At 41.1% G+C, this 23,347-nt stretch overlaps 1 protein-coding gene across 2 annotated transcripts in view; it reads right to left on the minus strand.

Annotated features, from left to right (window-relative positions):
* Positions 1-23,347, minus strand: part of LOC136438531 (puratrophin-1-like) — a 168,888-nt gene that overhangs the window by 139,541 nt on the left and 6,000 nt on the right. Inside the window, exon 1 of one of the 2 annotated variants that reach the window (XM_066433350.1) lies at positions 1,850-1,867. The exons of the other annotated variant lie outside the window; for it this stretch is intronic. The gene's annotated coding sequence lies outside the window, so the exon portion shown is untranslated. Of the gene's footprint in view, positions 1-1,849; positions 1,868-23,347 lie in introns of those variants that run through there. 2 annotated transcript variants of the gene reach the window in all.

Raw genomic sequence — 23,347 nt, forward strand, 5'->3', positions numbered from 1 at the left:
GCCTTAAAACCAAGGATTCTTACATAAAACTGTTCTAATCTAATGCAAACTGGCCGAAAAGCCTGTCTTAAGCTCAGGATTATTCTACAGGAACTGCTATAATCTTATGCAAGTTGACAAAAAGCTAGGAATCAAAGATATCCACCAATTGCAAGCCACAAAAAAGAAACAGGATAACCCAGGATATTTACATGAAACTGTTCTAATCTAATGCAAACTGGCCAAAAGGCCAGTCTGAAACTCGGGATTATTCTACAGGAACTGCTATAATCTAATACAAGTTGACAAAAAACTATGAATCAAAGATATCCACCAATTGCAAGCCACCAAAAAAGAAACAAGATAACCCAGGATATTTACATGAAACTGTTGTAATCTAATGCAAACTGGCCAAAAGGCCAGTCTAAAACTCATATCATTTCATAGGAACTGCTATCATCTAATAATTTGACAAAAACGTAGGAATCCAATAGTCTGTATAACGCAAACTCAAGCTGTCCGGGGGTATCTCTCCCCTCCCCGGGTTGGGAGGCAGTCACAGGGCGGCGAGCGGTCACAGGAGGCTTGATTGAATTCAGGCTAGGAATCCAACATATCTACCAAAAAATGGAAGATATAAAAAAAGCTGCATCTAACAGGTGGAAGACCTGTTCACACCTGTAACAGGTGTGTATCAGACAGGTGTGCTTTCGGAATCCCACTAGCAGCAGCATACTGTTCCCCAACAGGACATAACAATATAATATCTTCTTTTCATAAGGCATTCGTAAGATATCAATACTGTGGGAAAACTTGTACAGTGAAAACTGAGTCCTTTCTCATGTGTCTTCTACATTTCACTTTGTTTTTCTAAGACACTAGTCCATCCTTGATTACAATCGCACCTGTGATGACCATTGCAAGACCTCACAGGTACAAGACACATCCTGACAAAATGAGAAACAAGAATAAGAAGAACACAACATCAGCCAAAACAAAAAGAAAAGAAAAGAAGTTCTCCCCTATGAAGTCAAAACAGATTAGGATATCTTACCACAAATCAGTGCATGTATATTTAGCAGTCTGTTAGGCTAAGGAGAACAATAGGCTATTAAGCCCCCTTTATCTCTGTATTTCATTCTAGGATCAAACAACAGGTAAACAGGTAACATTGTTTCCACTCCAAGACGATGGCCAAGAAAGAGGACAAGTTTGCAACATAAGAAGTCCATTTCTTAGACAAAATGAGATATTTTGATTGTTTAAAGCAGAAACCCAGGCAATTAAATACCTTTTCCTTTTGTTTTATTTCCTAGGATTAAACAATTAGCGAACAGATGACACCTCCCCTCCAAGATTTTCTTCATGACATTATTACATCTAAGGGTAAGCAAGTATGGATTTCTACTCCAAGACGTTAGCCAAGAAGCAAGACAAGTTTAAGACATGGCTCTATGTCTTAGACTTGGCGGGAGGCAGTCTTGGAAGTAGGAAGGACAAACCCGGTGTGCATTTCCGCAATGGGTTCAGACTAGAAGTGACCCGTATGGGTGGTTCGTCCCTACAACAATGGCCTTACTGTAACCAAGTCCAACGTCCAAACCTCCCCCACATAAGAGTCAGGTGTTTCTATCAATAACTTCAGGTCGATATGCAAACCATAGTCAACTCACCTCCCAGGATTTATTCAATTCATACCTGACCCCGAAACCCACGGCCCCCCACCTTACCTAAACCGGTGCATTCTCAGACTGTATGTCGCGGGTTATTTACCAAATAGAGCCTGGAAATACAACAACAAACAAAAACACCGCCAGCTAAGTCCCCAACCTCCAGGCAAACATGAGAAAGTAGGAAAAACGCTCCTCACCTTCTTCTATGTACAGGTTTCGAGGACTCTGTGAGCTTGTTTGGACTAACGTCTGCAAACTTGCACTGAGCTGCAATGTGTCTGTTGTCACCTTGGTGCCGGGTTTGGCTGAATAACACGTCCTGAGCTGTTATAAGCCTGAGAAATCGCAGAACACACCTTTCTGCACCGCCTCAACAAATAGCTCCGCAGAGACTAAACTGAGCTGCACAAAGCTTAGCTGGGTATAACGGTGCTCGAAACGTGGCTGGAGAGCGCCGTGAGCTCGCTCTCGAGAAGATTACCCGACTGTGAGGGGACCTATTAGCCAGGTGAAGTGGCCGCAGACTCACTTACCGGCTTCTTTGTTCGGCAAACATTTGTAAACCAATCAAACGCTTTCTCCCGCCGGCAGATCGCCTTTCCGATGTCCACTTACGTGTCACGGTACCCCCGTGTGTGTATCGCTACCATTTACTTTGTCACTCTAGCCTTCGCTGGAAGAATACCCGGCCGTAACACGCTCGTTGACCAGAACCTTTCTGAGACACAGTCCACCACCTTAATCGCACCTTCACTCGTCCCTGTCACAAAAACTGACAACTCTGTACAACAAGGAAGAGACAAGAAAGAGAAGACACCTCTGTGTGTGCATTGTCATGATTTTCTTTTGCCACTCTAGCCTTGTAGAAGACTACCCCGCCAAAATATCTCTACCCATTCAGCGACACAACCCTGATACTTGACTGGCAGCTTAACTCCCCGACAAAAAAACTTGACAACTCGGACAACAAAGAAGCGATAGTGGGAGGAGGGATATCAAAACAGGTCGGACAAATGCCGGGGAGACTGTTTGGAGAGGGTTGTTTCTCGCTCTGAATGACTGCACTGACGGACAGGGGAGAGTAACTACAGACAAGCGAACAAAACTTGTATCGCAACGAGCTACTACTTCAAAGTTTGCAGCTTGCCCACATTTCCCCCCAATAAAGTACACCGGGAGGATCATTTCCTTCTGCTAAGATGAAGAAGAGGGAGCAACAATAGAAAAGCAAACAAAGGTTGTTCAATTTGGTACTTCAAAGGTTGTCGTAGTAACTGTTTACCCCGATTTTCCCACACAAAAATATACACAGCGAATAACAACAACAGAGGAGTATCGTTTCCCCCACATTAAGCACCTCCGCTTCAACACCTGCTTTGATCTGAGGACGTCGCTTTGTTGGATTAAATATTGCGATGAAAGATAGCGAGGATCGGCCAATCAAGCGGCGTCGGTTGCTTATCGCCCCACTTAGACTTAGTTAGAGGGTATCAGTTAGATACTGCCGACAATGTTTGGTAAACAGTGAAGGATGTAAACAATCAACAAACAAACATTTGTCCAGAACAAACTTGTCCTTTACATGTGTCCCTCTCGCTGCCGTTACAGCGCTTCATTTGCATATGGAACAATGTTTTGAAAATCCAATGAGATTTCTTTTACATTTGGGCATCCTTTTTTTTCTTCACTTTTTACTACACTACAAATATCAAAGCAACCAAGTAACTCTTCAATTCACCTGCAATCATGTCCTAGCAGCAAAATGTCAACAACTCACATTCATAACATTTAAAGATAAGAACAATACAACAGCATAAAATGTCCTTTTAATATTGCTAATACATCTTGAATTTCGATCAACTATCTTCTAATATCGACTAATAGGTTGCAACTGAGAAAAAAGTACAGTCTACTCAGGGGACCAATAAACTCTGGTCTATATAGACAGGTGGTCACTAAAGACATGGGAAAAATAATCTATCGGACCACCAGAAAGTTGTCATGTTGGCCAGGTGGTCCTTATGTAGAGGTTTGACTGTATATCTACCCAGTAGAATGTATCACTTCTAACATGTACAGTACTGAATAATAACAGTGTGGAATAACAAAGCAGGTACTTTTATGCTTGTAACTAGAGACGGTAGGCAGGTTAGCCAGGTGTGTTACCTGTACTCAGGCTCCACTATAAACTACATGTAAGACGACCCTCGAGTTGTTGGCTGTCCCCTTCCCCCCATTGTTCAGAACCCTTCATTGAAGTACAGCCAAAGGACTGACAAATGTTCACATTTTATCCTCAAGCCGGTTTGGTAGGTAGGTTACTTAACCTGGGTATCACTATGTTCCTTTCTAAATATGGCCATAATCCAGCTTGCAGTATAAGCAATCCTGCAAGGTGGCATGATTGACTGCAGTTACCAAAGCACATGCTTACAAACCCTTACAAATCAGTGACATTACATACGATAATCATGACTTAGTGACTTTGACATGCTCAACTTTTTTTTTCTAGTTACATGTTATGTACTAGAACCAATTTGTTCTGCCAGTTCATTCTAGTGGCACTGAAGAAGAGTGATGGATGTCACTCAAATTCAAAACTTCCGGAAATAACCTCCGTATGTAATCCAGTTGTAGAGATTGATTTGTCTGTAAATAAACCTGTACAAACCCTGACAAGGTTGTAACTTCGTAGCACACAAAAACATTTTCTCTAATAGTCTAATGTGAACAACCTTGACTTCACAGCTTTGTTAGCTTGAGTTCTTCCAGAAATAGCTCCCCTTTAAAACTGCATTGTCTGAAGCTCTTTCTGCCGAAGAACTTGGCAACTTCTAACGACTTCTTTCCGCGCAATTAAACTAATTAGTGGCGGGCACTTCAAACTCATAAATCCAAACAGCCAGCCATTTCGGGCAATCACATGTTGACGTTGCAAACGCCACGAAGTCTCTAGACCTTAAAACTGTCGTGCTGTTAATTCATTTATTTTCAGGGCTTTATTTTGCTGTAAAAGGGGGTTTCTTGCTAGATGTTTTACTTTCACAGTTTTTTTTTTTTTTAACATAATCTTTATTCATTTTTGGAAAAAAAGACACAACAATACAAAGTGGATATACAAAAAGCAACCTAAGCCAGGAAAGACAATTTGCATTTTCCCAACTAAATTAATTTTAACAGTGCATAACCAATGTGTCCCCACTTTAACAAGTGTTTCTCAATCTTCTGTAAGTTTTGGGCAATGATGTACTCAACTTTGTAATAATAGTGTACATAGGCTAAAAAGCCATCTATTGTAGGAATTTTTAAATGTCTACATTTAAAGATATACACCTTAGCAATTAGTAACAATGTGTTCAGAATGATAGGATAGCCTAATGAACCAAATAAAATAATTTTACTTGTAAATCTAAATTCCACGTTCATATGCTTTCTGATCCAGCTTTCTACATCCCCCCAAAATTTTACAAGAAAAGAACATTGACAAAAGATGTGGACGGGAGTTTCCTCCTCAGTCTTACAATAGGAACAAAGTGTATTTTCTGATAATTTCCATTTATAAAGCTTATTCTTAAGAGCAAGAAAATTATGCAACAACTTAAATTGAAAGGATCTTAAATAGGAGTCAATAGTTGTTTTATAGGTCAGACTGTAAACTACATCCCATTGTATCTGGTCATTAAACAATTCTATCCAATATTCCTGGGCTTTACAATGGAAGTCAACACATTTCCTTTCAACTAAGTAAAAACGGTACAATTCCTTGTTTATCTTAAGTCCTTTTACCCACTTGGAATATTTTGTAACAGGCATAATAGCTGTTTCACATAGAGAAATACCTTGAATACTTTGTTTCCATTTAAAGGGAATACTGGATAACAATTGTATGAATTTAAGCTCATCACAAATTCTTCCATATTTACCAATAAATGATCTGTATGTCATAAAATATCCATCCATGTTCAATAAATCATTAACAAACAAAATTCCTCTTTGGCTAAAGGTTTCCCAGAAAAAAGGTAGTCCATCAATAAGTATATTGGAATTGAACCAGAGAAATTGTCTCAAGTATTCAGACATATTATCAGGAGGTTTTTTCTGGGCCTTCAGCCAGGCTAACATCACCTCTTCAAAGAAAGTACTTAAATGTGAATGTTTAGAAACAACATTGTGAAAGTGTGCTTCGGTAAGTTGTAAGAATGGAAAAATATCATAGTTAAAGTGTATACAATGATTTAACATCTTCCTACAAAACCAGCTTTTGTTCAAATACATTCTAGGAACCCATGCTGCCTTAAGTGCAGCATTAAAGGCTTCTAAATTGATCAGTTTTAATCCACCATATTCATACATATTATAAACTATATTCCTTTTGACACGTTCTGGCCCTCCTGACCAAAGAAACTTAAATACTTTTTTCTCATAAGTCTGAAAAAACTCAGCATCTGGAGAGGGCAGTGACATGAATAAGTATGTAAACTGAGAAACAACCAAAGTATTTATCAGTGCCACTTTGCCATACAGGGTAAGAGTCTTTCCTTTCCAAGGCTGGAGTATCCTATCTACTTTTTGTAGTTTTCTACTGAAATTATCAGAAATCAAAGTGTTCATATCTTGGGGAATGTGAATTCCCAAAAGGTCGGCTGGACCATCTGACCACTTAATAGGAAACGTACATGGTAGTTGAAAACCAGTGTCCTTCAGTGGACCCATTCTTAAGATTATACATTTGTCAAAATTTGGCACAAGCCCAGAAATATTTGAGAAGTTTTTTAACTCTAAACATAATGTTTCCAATGTTGTAAGAGCAGGTTTGAGGAAAAAATCTGTATCATCCGCAAATTGAGACAATTTGCATGGCTCTTTTCGGCACACCAATCCTTCAATATTTTCATTTGCTCGCACTCTAATGGACAACAATTCTACAGATAAAACAAACAAATAGGGCGATAATGGACAACCTTGTCTTAGCCCCCGGAGAAGCCTAAAGGGCTCTGATAAATAACCTTGGTTACTTATCCTACTAGTAATCATTGTATACATAATGGTTACCCACTGTAATAAAGATGTACCAAACCCAAACTTTTTCAGAGCTTCTAACACAAAATCTATTCTAATTTTGTCAAATGCCTTTTCAAAATCAGTTATAAAGATAAGTCCTTCAATATTATCCTTTTCACAAAATTCAATAATTTCCAATATTTTTCGAATGTTATCACTTATAGATCTACCAGACAAAAACCCAGTCTGATCCATATGTATAATACTAGATATTACTTTCTTAATTCTAAGCGCGATACATTTAGATAAGATTCTTGTATCGCAAGGCAACAAAGTAAGAGGGCGCCAATTTTTTAAATATACTGGGTTTTTGTCAGTTCCTGTTGCATCTTGTTTCAAGAGTAGCGAAATAATGCCAACTTTTTGCGTTTCTGACAGTTGTCCTAAATCATACACCTTATTAAAACAATCCAACATAGGCTGCTTTAATAGATCAAAAAATTCTTTATAAACTTCCAAAGTAATCCCATCAAACCCTGGTGATTTCCCTTTCTTAAAAGTTGAGATTGAATCCCAGAGTTCTTTTACTTTTATCCTACCTTCACATATTTCAGACTGTTGTTTAGTTAAAGTAGGTATGTTACCCTCTACAAAAAACATGTTATAAGCTTTCTCTTCCTTCAATGGTTTCTTAGCATCTTCAAAGGAATAAAGCGAAGAGTAGAATTTAACTTCCTCGCACAATATATCAGAAGGGTCAGTTACAAATTTTTCATCCTGCAACACAATCTTAGTGACATTCTTTTTAGTTTTGTTTCGGTTTAGCAGGTTAAAGAAATATTTGGTGGGCTTTTCACCTAGCTTCATCCATGTTGCGCGAGAATGTAACATGATTTTTTGTCTTTTTTCTTCGTAGAGGGTCTCCAATACCTTCTCTTTTTGTTCTAAGTCCTCTAGCAAACAGAGTGGGGGAGATCCCAAACTATCAATATCATTTTGTAATCTTCTTATTTCATCTAGTAATCGGTTTTCTTTCTCAAATATTTGTTTCTTCTTGAAGGATGTATATTTTATACAGTGTCCTCGAAAGGCACACTTAAATGTATCCCATACAACTCTGGGTTCTGCTGAACCCTTATTAAAGAGAAAAAATTCTTCAATAAACTTTCTTGTTTCTTTAAGAAACATGTTATCATTCAAAAGAGTGGAGTCAAACTTCCAATATCCAGGTCCGTGTTTGAGATCTCCAGGTACAACATTAAGAAAAATTAACCTATGATCAGATTTGAAGGATTCAGCTATAGCTACTTTAGTGACCTTTGGCAAGAGGGAAAAGGACACTAAAAAGTAATCCAATCTACTAGCCTGTTTTTGTCTCCTCCAGGTGTATCTACGGGTTTCTGGATTATTTAAACGCCATACATCAACAAGATCAAAAGTGGCCGACAATTCATGAATTGCCTGAGTAGCCTTGGGATGATAATTTACAAAACGTTTTCCTGCTCTATCTTTTTTAGTATCAAGTACTGTATTAAAGTCACCGGTTACTATAATGTTTTACTTTCACAGTTGAAACAATTCTGAAGTGCAGTACTGTAAATGCATTTAAGTTTGCGTAGCTTTTATTTCGCGGTAGGGAGAAAATGGATTGTGTGCGGTGGTTTAAGTTCACGTTTGAAATAGTCATAGGTGGGCAAAAAGTTTCGCGGCGGTTTTAAGTTTGTGCTGAAAGTTCACAGCAAAAACTGCGAACATAAAACCACCGCGAACATTTCTGCATTTACAGTAACATTAGTAGTAGTACGCATATTTGAGTGGCATGAATTTACGGTAGAGAGATCAAATAAAACCACAGCAAACATTTCAAGATTTATTGTATTTTATTCACATTTATGTCAGGACAGGGAAAAAACAAGAACTACTTCCTGACTTGAGGCCCCCTCTTTTGTACAACATACAGATCTCTAGAGATATGGGAATAAGAAATAAGGTCCAAATAAAACAATAAGTGCCGTTATTAGGGCCCCAATAAAGACAAGGAAAAATCAGAGTTGAGATCAGCAAGCATTTTAAAGTCCATTATTTAGACTCCAATCAAGTTTGCTTGTGGTTCATGTGTAAATCCTTCAAGATACTGGCTTCAAGAACCCAACAAGACAGGGACCAGGCAGATATGTTTGAGTTTGACCCAGGTTTACGGCACTTGACAGTGTTTTCAGATCTTGCAGATGCAAATGCCAGTAATTTCCCTGCTTCACCATTGAAAACTGGGATTCGAAGGATGTCAGCAAAACGTGTATACACCCTACCTGATCGGACCCTAATTCTCTATATTTTTCAGTATGACTTTTTTTTTTCAAGTTCCCCCCAAAAAATCTTGCAAGTGTTCAAGAATAAGCATTCATGTTGCAATCGGACATATCCTTAAGCAATCTGACATTGCTACCTAACGTTTCCAGAGGTTGTCATCTATAAAATATCGACTTTGTGGCCTTGGTCTGTGTTCAAAAAGTGCCCAGGGCAAGACAGAAATATGTTTCCTGAAAAAAGGTCTGACCCCAATTTGAGGAATGTGAGCGTTGCCCCACCTGCATATAGCGGTGTTCCGCAGGTTTGACTGACCGGAAGTTTGGCGGGATTATCAGAGAGCCGGACAGCAAATATTGAACCACAGTTGCTCTTGTCAATCAGTGGACGACATGCCATAGGATAGATCTACATTGGAAGCCATAGAACGGGCAAAAGCTAGCATGGAGACACCTGCTACAAAAGAACCTTGTCCACCTAGCCTAAAAAGAGAATAAGCCCTGGCCCCAAATCGCCAAGAAGAGAAAAAAGCTTGCTACCCAATGTGGGCCGGTCTCCGGGCTGTCTCTAGGACCCGTCCCTCCAACCATTCATCCTGGGACGGAAATCTGCCTGTTGTGAGGACAAAAATTTCACCATGTCCGTCCCAAAATCTGAGCTTCGTGACATGAAACTGATGAAAATATAATTTTGTTAGCTAGAAATTTAACAAGCTAGACAGATTTTACAACGAAATGGGCTCCGAAACAATGAGTGGGAAAGACAAACATTTAAAGCTAGAGATAGCCCTGGATGGTCTGAAAGTCTATGTATACGAGGCTCATATTCTTGTGACTCCGACACTGGAGGATGGAATGCAAAAAGGTGCACTGCTTCAGTGGTCATCAATCCCACATTTGTACTTCTGGATCACACTGTTTCACATACTAGCCCTCAGGGTTCTGGACAATGATCTGCATTCTGCTGGCATTTTAGGTTTCAGACTTCCAGGCCTCTGAAGGTAATGTAGCATTGTCTGATGTTTGAAAGCCTGAGTGAAGAGGCCTGTCAGCCGTATGTACCTAACGTAGCAGCGCCTCCTTGTGATCAGTACCATACTGCAGGCAATCTTTTACTGCCTATTTTGTCTAAGACGATGTTGTGAATTACAATGTGAGAAAAGTTACATCTTCAACTTTCTATGATCATTTTGAGCATCAACTTGAATTAAAATCATTGCAATAGTTTGGCTTTTATTTGTTTTGACATTGATAAACTTTGTGACTACGAATTTTCTTTTTATAACTAGACACAGAACCCATCGTTTCCTCCATGTCATATTTTCCCTGTCTACAGCTTTAATTTCCTTTCTCAGTTTCTGTCCCACTCATTGTTTGGGAGACTATGTTGTTGATTTTTTACATTAAATCTCTCATTTCAAGCTTACAAAAATGCATTTAATCAGTTTCAAGTCATGAAGTTCAGGTCTTTCGGACGGACTGGTGAAATTTTTGTCTGTTCCTACAAGTAAATTTCCTCCTTATCACATGTTTTCCCTTAAAACGCAGGTCTGTTTGATGTTTTCATCTGTCTGACCACAGATTTCCTGTGAAACAAGAGAGTAAGATAAGCTCTTAACACTTCCAACTCTGCTGAACATGGTCCACTGACACAACCCTGCCTGGGGCAGCTACTGACATCAGCAGCCAAGTTTAGAACTGTTGCTTGGGCAAAAACAAATCATTTCATTGGATCTTTGACTTGTATGAGATAGAAACAGGGAAGCAGTACATGTAGTCCACTGTGTTCTGCTGCTGCAGTGGTCTGCACACCCTGCAGCTGCAATCAGTCTTTCTTCAAAGTTCAATTCTATCCACTGCGTCCTGTCCATTGCGATTGCTCCCTTAGTTATACTTCTGACCGCAACATACAGTTCTAGCCCTTTAGAAACGAGGTATTGACAGGAAAATATGAATCTTCCTATTCCTTGGTATATTCAGCTCTAAAACTGTGTGTACTAAGAAATTCACTTTTCCACAGTCTTTCCACAATGTTCTCACAGCTCAGCAATATTCTTAAAAAGACCTGAGAGCCTACATGTAAACACTTTGAGACTTCATTCGGGTATGCATAAGTTCTGTGCATAAGCATAGCACTGGTCTTCCTGAATTCCATAGTGATGATACAATTACTACAAAATAACAATATACAAGATAAAATTGCTTTGGCCTTCAGTCATACTAAAATTATTTCCTGAAAAACATACAAATCTATTTACATGACAAAATACGAGGACTGTCGATTGTACCTTTGTTTATCAGCATACAAAGAATCTACACTTTGACCTTCTGAATAGTTTAGGCCAGGTGAAAGTATTCCACACTCGACAGTTCTCAGTACAACCTTCACCCAAACAGCATAGTTTCTCCTTATCTTTACTCCCACTACTTATCTTGGCAGTAAAACCTACATACCAACAGTCGACCAGACGGGGCAAGGTGAGGCTAGGACGATTGCCCCATTTCGCCACCGTACAGAGTTATAGATGAACTTCCAAATCTGGATCAGTAATTGTTTTTAGAACAATGCTGTCCCAAAGTAAATCATAAAAATTAATTTAAACAAAGCTGTTAAAGTTGTGCGATCAACAACCAATCACTAGTAGTAACATACAAGTAGCAACCCTGTGTGGAGTGCAGTTGACCCTGTAGTCGCTCCCTCAACCTACAGCAAAGCATCTGTAACTCAATATCTGTTTTGGGGGAAATCCAATAAATTTGTATGGAGGACCTTTTACTTTGGGTCATGGAGCAGCAAAACACACGACAGACCTAACTTCATCCTTGTGCTACTTTCATCGGTTCACTTTCGGAACTGTACTTCTGTATTTTCATGATGCCAAATCATGTGCAGTCCTTCAGACAGTTTTTTCATCAGACTTTCCAGTCCACATTTATAATTGAACGGCAGAAAAGAAACTACCAAAATATCCCACATTCTCCTTGAAGGTCAAAGCTGAAGGTCACAGCCGCTCACAGAACAAGCCTGTCTCCTGTCTATGCTGACATCTACCACACTCCGCCACCCACCACAACATCCAGCCTTCCCCTTTTGGACCTGAGGCACTCCGATACCATTCCATCACGACTACATGGTCAACTAACACACTCCCACCAACGATGCCCGTAGTAAATTTAACCTTCTCCCTACTGATGTAGGTTAACCGGTGCAATGGCCGAGTGGGTAGAGTGTTCGCCTTGCATACGGCAGGTCGTGAGTTTGAACCCCGGCCGGGTCATACCAAAGACTTTAAAAATGGTACATGTTGCTTTCTCTGCTTAGCACTCAGCATTTGGGAAAGAGTATGGACTAGCCCCCTGCTGTAGTGATTGCTCAAAGCTGTGTGGCCCAAGGGCTACTGAAACGGAGATAGGCGCCCACCTATGCACCATCGGTGGCGTGCGGGAAGGAACTTTGACTACTGATGTAACCTTTGAGCACCAAATTTGTATCAGTTCAAGGGCCAGGCAGCAGGGAGAAGGTTAAACAGTGACAGCTACTGTGTTGTGTAACACACAATGATGCCTTTGTGTGTTGTACAGGCAGGCTTTGCCTAATGAGCCAGGCCCCATAACAGTTGCTGGTAACAGGCAGAAGTCATGAGTCTGCTGAAGTGGGGATCCCATAGAATAGTACCCTGGGCGACAAACTAGTACAGTACCAAGAACAGTCTGCCCACCCAGTCTTAATCAACGCTCCGGGGAGTTGAGCCCGTGGGAGCAAACCGCGCCCCTTTTAGGTAGGGCCGGTCAACTCCCCGGCTAGAAATCCCCCGGTGCGCTAATTAGGGTTCTGCGGGCTGGGGTCTCTGTGCCTCCGAAGGAACTGGCTAAAGGGAACCGGCTAAAAGGCCCGATAAACAGTCTGGAACCCAGATAATAGAATAGAGGCTGTTGAGTGTCCTTAAGTCGGTATAACGCAACCTCACGCTGTACAGAACTTTTACGGCCCCTCCCCGTAGGGCCTGACCGGTTACGGGCAGCTGCTATAAGCGCGATTCCATGAGAGTCTAAGAGTCCATGAAACATCCACAAATTCAACAGATCTTTCAACTGTCATTCAGTGGTATGGGTGCTCAATTAGTCCAAGGTCATCCAATTATCTTTCAAGCAATTAATGATCTTTCAAATGATATAATTGAGCTCCTGGTGGGAGACCTCAGTTCAATCCTGGGCAAGGTATATCGGTTGGGGCTGCACACGGAAGGGACATAAAATAGGGGTCCTGATTTCGAGGAGGTGCCTTGAGCATGTCTAAAGGCACTGCAACAGCGTCATTACTTGAAGCCTTCTGGCTGAACTTCAGTTGAATAATAACCTTGCTAAATATCTTATATGACAAAATAAATACTAAAAATTGAATGTTACACCACAAATGGGATCTCATCTGTACCTCCCAGTGAGTTGTAAGTTAGGCAAACTTGACCTTTGATCTTTCACCTTCTGTGACCCCAATATCTGCATGTAGGCAGGATCTGTTTAACTAGCATCTAAGCAAACTTGACCTCTAACCTATGACCATCTGTGATCCCAATACCTACATGTAGGCAGGATCTGTTTACCTAGCATCTGAGCACACTTGACCTCCAACTGATGACCTTCTGTGACATCAATATCTACATGTAGGCAGGCCCTGGTGAACTTGCATCAAGCAAACTTGACCTCTAACCTATGACCTTTTGTAAACTTGACTTCCAACCCCTACAACCTTGACATGTGTCAGAAGAGTCTGGAGGAGATTGGAGACAGGAAAGTTTACCCTCCTAAAGACGTTTATCTCAGCAAGTGTACTGACTTGTTAGGGCAGTGCAAATAAATCACACAGACTCGAGACCATCCACCTGCACTTAGACACAGCTGTAAGGGCTTAGCATGTTGACAATTCTGCTTAACAACTATGTAGCCTGAGAGCTAGTTTGTCTATTTGTACATTTTGTTTGTCTGAGTCAGAAAATCAGAGACAGTAGAACTTCTAGAAGGATGGAGAGAGACCTTATCATATGACAACACACCTAGATCCTCCAGCACTGTCGAGTAGATCACAAAATGTTTTAAAAACTTAGAATTTTGTTGGTTGTCCACCACTAAAATATGGAGTTAGTTTTGTCTCACCAACAATATTTTTCTCTTTCAAATGGTATTCGGCCACAGGCATTGGAAGCCACCTGCTTTTGGGAGCTGACTTTTCAAATCCTTTTATCAAATTCCTGGACACTTATGGTTTTGTTGAGTGCAAGAAACAAGCCCTGTTGTGTTGGCTTGAGTCAGGTTCAGTCTGTCAAGAGCAATGAGACAAATATAAGACTACAGCCATCTCTGCAGGCTGGGAGGGTTAATGATAACCTAGTTATCAGCAATGTCAGGGTGGTGCAGCAGGTCAAACCCTGTCAAACACTGTTGGACAAATATCTGGCAAGCAGAGAACAAGAGTCAGACTTGGACTGCAAATGTGGCGTGGTGGCGTGCTGTGGTCTTGGAGAGAGTACAAGTTCTGGTTGTCTGTGTTCTTTATCCTTGTTTGTGTGCTAATGATAAGGTTGGGGACATCATACAGTCCTAAAAGTTCAAAGGAAAGCCGCACTTGATTTTTTTTTCTTTCAATAATGTCATATCACTAAGTCTTAGGCCATCGCCTTGTTTTTAAACATCTACTTCTGGTGTCAATGATGACATAGCTGGTGTGTTACGCCGAAGGGCAGTTATATCGGCTATACAGATACAGATAGTTATTCAAGTTGTTAGTGCTCTGAAAGAATCTTAACTTAAATTTGCACACAACTGGTAGGGGTTGTTTTCTTTCCTGCCATCTTTCCATGTTCGGCATTCTCAACTGGTGAAGCATTGTGCTTTTTCACTAAGCTAGTGGCACGACTTCACTATAGTTACGTAGCATTTTCAGGCAAGCTAGCACACTGGGTCACAACTGCTCTTCTCAATAAGGTTGAGAGACACAACTTGAGCTTCTTGTTCAATGACATCATCTGACTTTTCCATAATCTCAGTTTTCAGATTCTTTGTTTAATCTGTTGCAAACGATCTCCAAGTACATCACCAAGGTATATAACAAGTTGGTACGAGCCATTACCACTGCACACCCCTACAGCAAGGCAAAGATGGCATGACTTGTATATGGCCATATACAGCAACAAGCCCACATAACAATACTGTATGAACAATTACCTCATTATTTAACACCCCCATGCACAATTGGCACGTTCCATAAATGAGTACAAGAGCCACTAAACAACTCTGTGTGACCAATTAACTCATCATTAACACCCCTGTGAACAGATGGCACACTCCATAAATGTCCATATGCAATACACATGGTACTGAACAAACTAGTAAGAAGTAGAAAAACTATTTCAAGAGCACCGACTTCCACCAAGCAAGGGAATTGAAATTGAATTTGAAATTGAATTCTAACTGAATTGAAATTGAATCTAGGGTATGCTTGTAACCTGCATTTTTAATATATGTTGTTGCACCTTCATATGAAATAGCTAGGAAGCCAAAAATTTGCCATAATCCCCTGGCCATGGCCCTTTTTAATAAAAACAAAGGATCTTACTTTATATATCTACATTTTCCAATTTCTTGTTCACACAAATATGCTGGTAAAAAACAAAACCTTCTTGGTTGAACAATAAGGGAAAACTGATGTGGAACATTGAAGTTAACTTGGAAGCCAGATTGTTTCCAGGGCCTACACAGGCCAACTCCTCAGCTCCAAGTCCAAGGCCAACATGCCCCCAAGGAAACTTTGCCTCAGCCCACAGACGACTCTAAGGTCTGGCTGGTCTCAACCCTGGTAACAACATGGCCTCCAGGTTAAAGTTTGTAGGACGTGTTGCTCCTGTCAAAGCAAACTTCACTCTGACATAATCTCTTCCAGAAACTTGTGCTGCTTACAAAACCTATTTGGCCCCACTGGGCAGTACACAGCCACACCTCACACCTGTCACTTCCAATAGTAACGGACTACTTCCAGAAACACTGCTACAACTATTTCTTATAAAGTACAAAGTCTATCACACAATCTATATCAGGGCTGTCTCCAGTCTTACATTTTTTTCTGTCGTACTTATTGTAACCGAATCCCATGTTGTCAATTTCTATTGTCGACTCAGCCATTTTGAGCTTATGAAAATATATTTTCAATCCTAACAAGCAAATTGCCATCCCGGGATGGAGGGACAGCTATGATCCGTATTGGCGTATACAAAAATATTAGTAGAGTCGAATAGAATTTTCGGTCAGGTAGGACTGTTCCAGTTTAGACCGCTCTTCATTACAAGCCCCAAGCAGATACACGGAGTAAGATTCTTCTTCTTCTTCTTCTTTACTGCTTAGCCTCATATCTGAGATTATCAGCAGTTGCGCATGGGTTAGGGACTGAACGGTATTTAGCGGGGGGGGAGGGCCGGTCGTCTTGGGGGGAGGGCCTAGGAGAAAAATTTTGACCTGGGGGGAGGGCCTAGGAAAAAAAAATTGGCAAGGGGGGAGGGCCTAAGAAAAAAATTTGATCCCCTTCAGAACCTTCAAACACATATCTAAATGTCTAAAAATGGGCTCCGAGTCACTCAGAAAATCCCGTGTTTTCCGCTACGAGCGGAGATCGCGCCGCTTCGCGGCGCATATTTAGAGATACCTTGTGGTAACGTTAGAATACAAAAATGCGACGTTATTTTGTGGTGTTATTTAGATATCTTGATATTTATGGTGAAATATATTAACGAAAGATCTTTTATATATATATATATATATATATTATAATATGTAAGGCAAACGTGGCTTGTGACTCTCTAAAAAGCATGTGCCTAGCGGCGTTCTGCGCTGAGGGGAGAAGTCGCTCGGCGCGCGTTGTTTGCCACTGTACTAGAGTTCCTACTTCCCAGGATATTTCCGTCAGGTTGATTGCCAAATGCCCAGCAATGTACTTTTGGAAATATTAAATCATACACTGTGACCATACAGCACCCATCAAAACGTTCCAAAGAATTCACGGACGTTATTAATGAGGAAACTGGAACCGTGCGGTGCTTGAAAGTTTGCGCCATCTTGAAAAATATGACGGCCGAAAACTTAAGCAGAACACGTAATGGCCGGCCTCAACAAAGAAAAATGTAACTGGCAAGATATTCTATAATAAGTCCCTAAAAATTAAGGAAAAATTTAAATTACAAAAACAAAAATTGTGGCTTCGATTGATGCAATGCCATTGCGTAGTGGCATCTCTAAAATAAAACATATTCAGCGATCGTCACGCAAACTTACTTGTTTTATATTCACCTTTAATATTTACCTTGAAGCTCAGCCAGTAGGTACCATATTATACATGAGGCGTAAAGCTATACATGACACACAAGAAAAAAACAGGTTTAACAGTTTACGTGCGATTATAAACTTGGCTCGAAATAACGAAATTACCGCGGCTTCGAGCGCCCTCCCCCTTTTGCGTCACGGCCACGGTTCGAATCTGATACCACAGTGCAAGCACCTCTCGTCCTGAAGAGGGCTCCAAAACGGTAAGTTCTATCAATTAAGTTTCCGAATGATAAACGTCGGATAAACTTGCGCTTGATAAGTTCTGGAGTGCCTCCTTGCACATGGTTCACTGCAAGCAAAAGCACAAATGTAGCAAATTTACATCCTGGGCTTTGACGGAGTTTTGCACGGTTACCATGGTGGCGGAGTGGTGGACAGCGGTGTGCCTTTGATCTCTTTAGAAGTTTTGCTGTGGGCGTGGCCGATAGAAAGGCAATGTTCCAGGTTTCGCGGGAATTTTGCAGTGGGGCGGAGCTAAGATCACGAAACCGTGTACATGGTCACATAGGGGCGTGCGGCGGTTCTGGGACTGTTGGCGGACTTTTCCATGCTGTTTCTTCAGTCTTATCCAATTCCAGTGACTTCTGTTGTTGAAGATGGCAAATGTAGAAGTACACACAAAAATCCCGGACTATATTCGACGGCTACTTAAGTTTCGCGGGACTGTAGTAAGGTTTGAGTGCTGTGTTTCTCGGGTCAGTTCTTCAAAACGCACATTTGTAAAGGGAAAGTGTGGTTTTGACTATGCTATTGGGTGAAAGTGCGATCCAAAATTACGTGTTAGGTTTTCATGTGCTGCCGGCGGGCCCACTTTGCTCAAGGACAATTTGCCTCTGAAATTGCGTTAAATAGCGTTTCAGAGGGTTTGAATTTCTAAAATTTCCCGGGGAAGCATCCCCGGAACCCCCTTTTTAATAGCGTCGTCAATCGGCGCTAACAGCGATCCACGCGGCCACCGAACTTTTGTAAGTTCCCCAAGGTAGGATTTTAAAAAAACCTGAATCAACATATTTATATTGGGGAATATTAATTGACGTCCGGTCGCTGGGAATCAACTTTCCCGGGTAACGTTCTGAGTCATTTGACAAATTCTAGTAGCAACAGATGACGAGCCTAGAACTCGATATTGTTTACGTAATGTTAAAATGTCGTCCTGACGGTTAGCATTCTTGATGATCATGATAGAATATTTCTGAAGTTATGAACGTAAATTCAAATGTGTAAGATACTTAGATAGTCTCCGGACGCCGCATAAGTTTGCAAAGCGTTTTTAAATGCGGCCGGCGCGCGCCGCTAGAGCGGCGCAAATGACAAATCGGGTACAATTACTTTTGAGATTTCACTTAAGTACAGGATCATACAGTGGTATCATTTATGAACAAAGGATGCATTAGTCTCTAAGCATATCTTTAAACTTGGAACATGGGCTCCGAGCCATTAATTTTTTTGCGTACGGGTTCCTAAGATTGAGTAGCATGGCAAACGAGAAGGAGATCGCTGGTGAGACCCATTGTAAAATACAACGCGAAGGACACTTCCAAACGGCGCGGTATGAATATTTTTTCAAGAGTTGATAGGAGGGGGGAGGGCCTAGGAGAATTTTTTTGGCTTGGGGGGAGGGCCTAGGAAAAAAAATTTGACCTGGGGGGAGGGCCTAGGAATTTTTTTTTAACCCGACCCTCTGACGACCGGCCCTCCCCCCCCGCTAAATAACGTACAGTCCCTTAGATACAACACAAGTGCCCGGAACAAGTAAAACGAAGGGAAAGTAAAGGAGAGGGGCTAAGGAACATAAATAACTCAATTTGTATGTGCAAAGGACAGCACAAGATTGTTTCCAACTGCTCAGAATATCATCAAAGATAAAACTGTCTTGCTGCAGTAATTTTCTCCTTTAATAGCTCCAAGAGTTCCTTCCTCAGGTCAGCCTGTCACCACCCTGAGAAGCAGCCTTCCCACAGAAGCTTGGAATGTTGTGAGGTCATGACCTCTATCCCCTCCTTATGCACCCTAATGCAGACCAGACTAGGTCATTAATCTCCAAGCAGATATGTATTCGCCAAGATTATAATAGGGTATAGTATTAGATTCTTCGGCCATGTAATTTCCATTTGGGCCGCTCCTTAGTTTACTGTCATTTCTGTGGGTTGTCCAGAGCCCTGTAGTTGTACATCATAGTATGTTCCATAATGCTTCTCCACTCTCGCTTTGAATGTGTTCGCATTTGGTAATAACAATGGTTTCTAGATTTACAGCCTTCACTCCTAGTATCTGCTTGGAGATCAGCTGTCTGAAAAAGATGAGGCAGTCAGAAACTGAGCTCATATCCTCTAAGTATTTGACACTGGAGCACCACAGAAGATTTAGCAAATCAGCTCTCTTTCCAAAATCTATGTGGAATACTGTCCAGATAAACAGGGCACAAACTACAAAATGGGAATAAAAAAACTATAGTCTACCCCCCCCACCCTAACCCTAAAATCTGGTGAGAGCTACATGCACACAAAACAAGTCCCTCCCAATCTTCTGATCTTCCCAACCCATGACATCTTTCTGAAGTCTACAGAGCACTTCATCTCCTATCAGCGGATCAACATGGTTCCACTTCTGCCAACAGCAGGAGCACCGGGGTTGCCATGGCAACGGTTTCCATGGAGAGGACTGACCTGGACCAGGCAGTTATGTTATCTTCAACTTCCTTTGTTGATATCAGTTTGAGAGAATGACAATGCTGGTGTAATTGAAATCAAATGAGGAAACTCAATAGCCACCAAAATAGATTATAATGGCCTGCACATACCTAAAAAGAGATTTTTCATTTATTAAAACTATTTCTCAATATCAATCCATATATTACATGGCAAAAGGTAATTTTGTTACTGAAAATGTGAAATTCATGAAACCATCAAAATACCATTGCCCAGAAACAGGACTGGCAACAAAATATTTCAAATATTTCTGTCATCTGCAGAATTACAGGTTGTAAAAATTCCGCCCCATAATTTTGTGAGTTGTCTACAAGGAGGACCAATATTACACTGCAGAAAGGGTTATATTTGGTGGAGCCAAATCATAGTAATTTTGAGAGGTGGGCACGTACATCCAGTAGTACTTTTGCACTTCTAGACTAGCTGTGATGTGTGCCCATGCTCGCTCCGTCAACATGGAAGTGGAAATGTTGGCCAAGCATGTAGACGTTTCAGTTTCCATATTGGAACAACAAATATGACAAGTACAACAGTGAAATACTGTACATGTACAGGGGGCATCATTAAAGCTATTTACTGTTATATTCAGCATCTGCGTTCCGTAATTTCACTCAACAGTGATTCCAACTTTATTACCTACGATTTCTGTTTTACCCTAGCCTGGATACCAGACCTCCAATCTCTGAATCTGATAATATCTATCACCATAGATTGGGGCCTGGCATCCAGGCTAGTTTTAGCCAGGAAATTGCAGGACACCCTTCTTGGGCAGTTTTGACTGAACGTTACATCTACTTGAGGGCCTGCAAGCCCCTTTTACGTATCTAGCGTAATCGGCCGTTTTAATTTTACGTAGAGCGTTGCCGACCACTCCATAATTTAGCGTAGAGCGTAGGGAGGCTTTTCTGAATTTAGCGTAGAGCGTAGGGAGGCTTTCTGAATTTAGCTTATTACGTAGCCGGCCCTCCGAATTTAGCGTTGTCGGGACCCCCCATGCAGGCCCTCCTACCTGGGTCTCCTTCCTCTAGTCCTAACTAGTTCCAGATTGAAGTAGAGTATTTGGACCATTTGAACCAGGCCATAAACCCTAACCTCTCCCTACTTCACATTCTTCAGATCCCATGGACCAGAAAACTACCCAGCACTGAGTTCTCTCCAAGGTTGTGCTTCATAAATCAAGGGGCTTGTCAGAGATTGGGAGGCTTGGGAGTTGGGAGGTAATGTAGCAGCCTGGATGCCAGATTCCCAATCTCTATAATAATACATCAATATCAACGATAGATATCAATTTTTTTCTTTAGAGAAAGGGGGTGTGGCATCCAGGCTAGTAAACTAGCTTTCCTGACAGGTATTGAAAATGAGGAGCAAACCATATAAGGAATTCCACAGTACCATCCTGGTCAAAAATTCTTCTCTTCTCTACTCCAGAGAAGTGCATTGCAATCTTTTTTCCTTAACAGTTTGTTTTTAATTTTTTTTTTTTTTTTTCTCAGCATTTTCTATTGGAAAAGAGCAGCCATCAGAAGAAGAGAAGACAGCCACCAAAATGCCTGCTATGGACTAGAGATGCACAAACGGATGTCATCAGGTCATCTTAAAACAACATAACTCTTTAACCTATCCTTTTGATAGACCCACAAAGAAACAAATCAAGAGACATACCCTTTAGAGATGACAGTCATATTACATTTAGCTAGGGACAATTTATATTGAGCACAAGACTTTATTGGTCAACTGTGTCCCCTAAATATAAACCTCAGCAATCTCTAATGGAGCTAACAGATCTCTTCTAGCCATGGAAATGTGAAATACAGCCAGTATAGGGTCAAGGGCAACTCTACAACAATACTCATCTGGACTTTATAGGCCTGCTTTAGTTCCGGTGAAGCTGTAACATTACTTATTTCTTTATCACTCACTCACTCACTCACTCACTTACTCACACTCACACACCCTCACGAGACACTCACTCACTCACTCACTTACACACACACAAGACACTCACCCCCATGAGACACTCACTCACTCACTCACTTGCAAACACACACACACAAGACACTCACTAACTCACTCATTCACTCACCAAGACTCACTCACTCACAATGTCACCCACTCACTCACAATGTCACCCACTCACTCACTCATTGACTCACTCACTCACTACATCATGTGTATCAGTGTTTCCCCGTTGTGCGAGGGTTAGAGGTGCTTACAATTCGGATGTTTGATGGTGGACCTCCAGCTGCTTCTGTCCTTTGGGTTTACCATTAAACATCCCAATCAACCTTAGAAGTTACTTGCAATCACTTGATTTGATTTGATTTTATTTGTGCAGGACTTACATGTAACAACGCCACAGATTTAAAAGCTGGAAACACAACATTTTCCAGATAGACTACAGCATCAATCAAAATTGTCCAAATTAACAATCCCAAAAGTGGATATCTCTGCCAGCATTCCCAAAGCTTTTCCCAACTATCAGGGATTTGAAGCATTTAATCAGCCACACATTATCAGGCCAAGCTTCCCCCTGCCATCCTTCATATCCCTATCACTCCTCCAGGCTGGTCCTATCCACTTCTGATCATTTATTGTGCCCTTCAAGTTGGACCCATCAGACGCCCACATCTGCTCAGGCCATCCTGACTGGTACCACCCCCCTGTCAGCAAGTCTGCCATCAAATAGCATTTATGGTCTGTTATACCTGTAACTTCTTTAGACCATACTGATTTAATTTGTTGGTCCTCAGATTTCAGAAACTGTCTGATGGAAAAGTCTACCTTGTCATCGTGGAGGAAATCATCAAAGGATGTAAAGTCAGGAAGCTTGGAAGTCTATATGTGGATAACATGTAGTTTCAGGAAGAAAATGTAGTCAGATTCAAGTTTTTCTCCCACTGTCCCAGCCCTCAGTGATCCCAGACCCCCAATCTCTAAAATATCTATCATTTGGTATTTTGGTATTTATGTTGTCCTACTTTAAAAGAAAGACACTGCCAACCTACAATGTAGGACCTTGCAGACAATAACAGCCAAAGATCAATATCATAGGAAGCACACAAAAATCAGACAACAAAGAGTTTGTTTTGCTCCAGAGGAAGCACAAGAGACTGCACAGCACCGAGAGAACCTTAACTTGGCAAAAGTCTCCTTTATCTCTATCGTACATGTCTTTCATACCAGCCATGACCTGCCAGGGTTAGTCTAAATCCTGATCACGATAAGTGAAAAGTGCCGCCGCTGTCAAAACTTGGCCTGGAGTAAACAGTTTACATTCAAACTAAAAACAGTGCAGCTTCGAGTTGTACTTACA

This window comes from Branchiostoma lanceolatum, chromosome 7 (assembly GCF_035083965.1).
Source record: "Branchiostoma lanceolatum isolate klBraLanc5 chromosome 7, klBraLanc5.hap2, whole genome shotgun sequence".
Classification (NCBI taxonomy): Eukaryota; Metazoa; Chordata; class Leptocardii; order Amphioxiformes; family Branchiostomatidae; genus Branchiostoma; species Branchiostoma lanceolatum.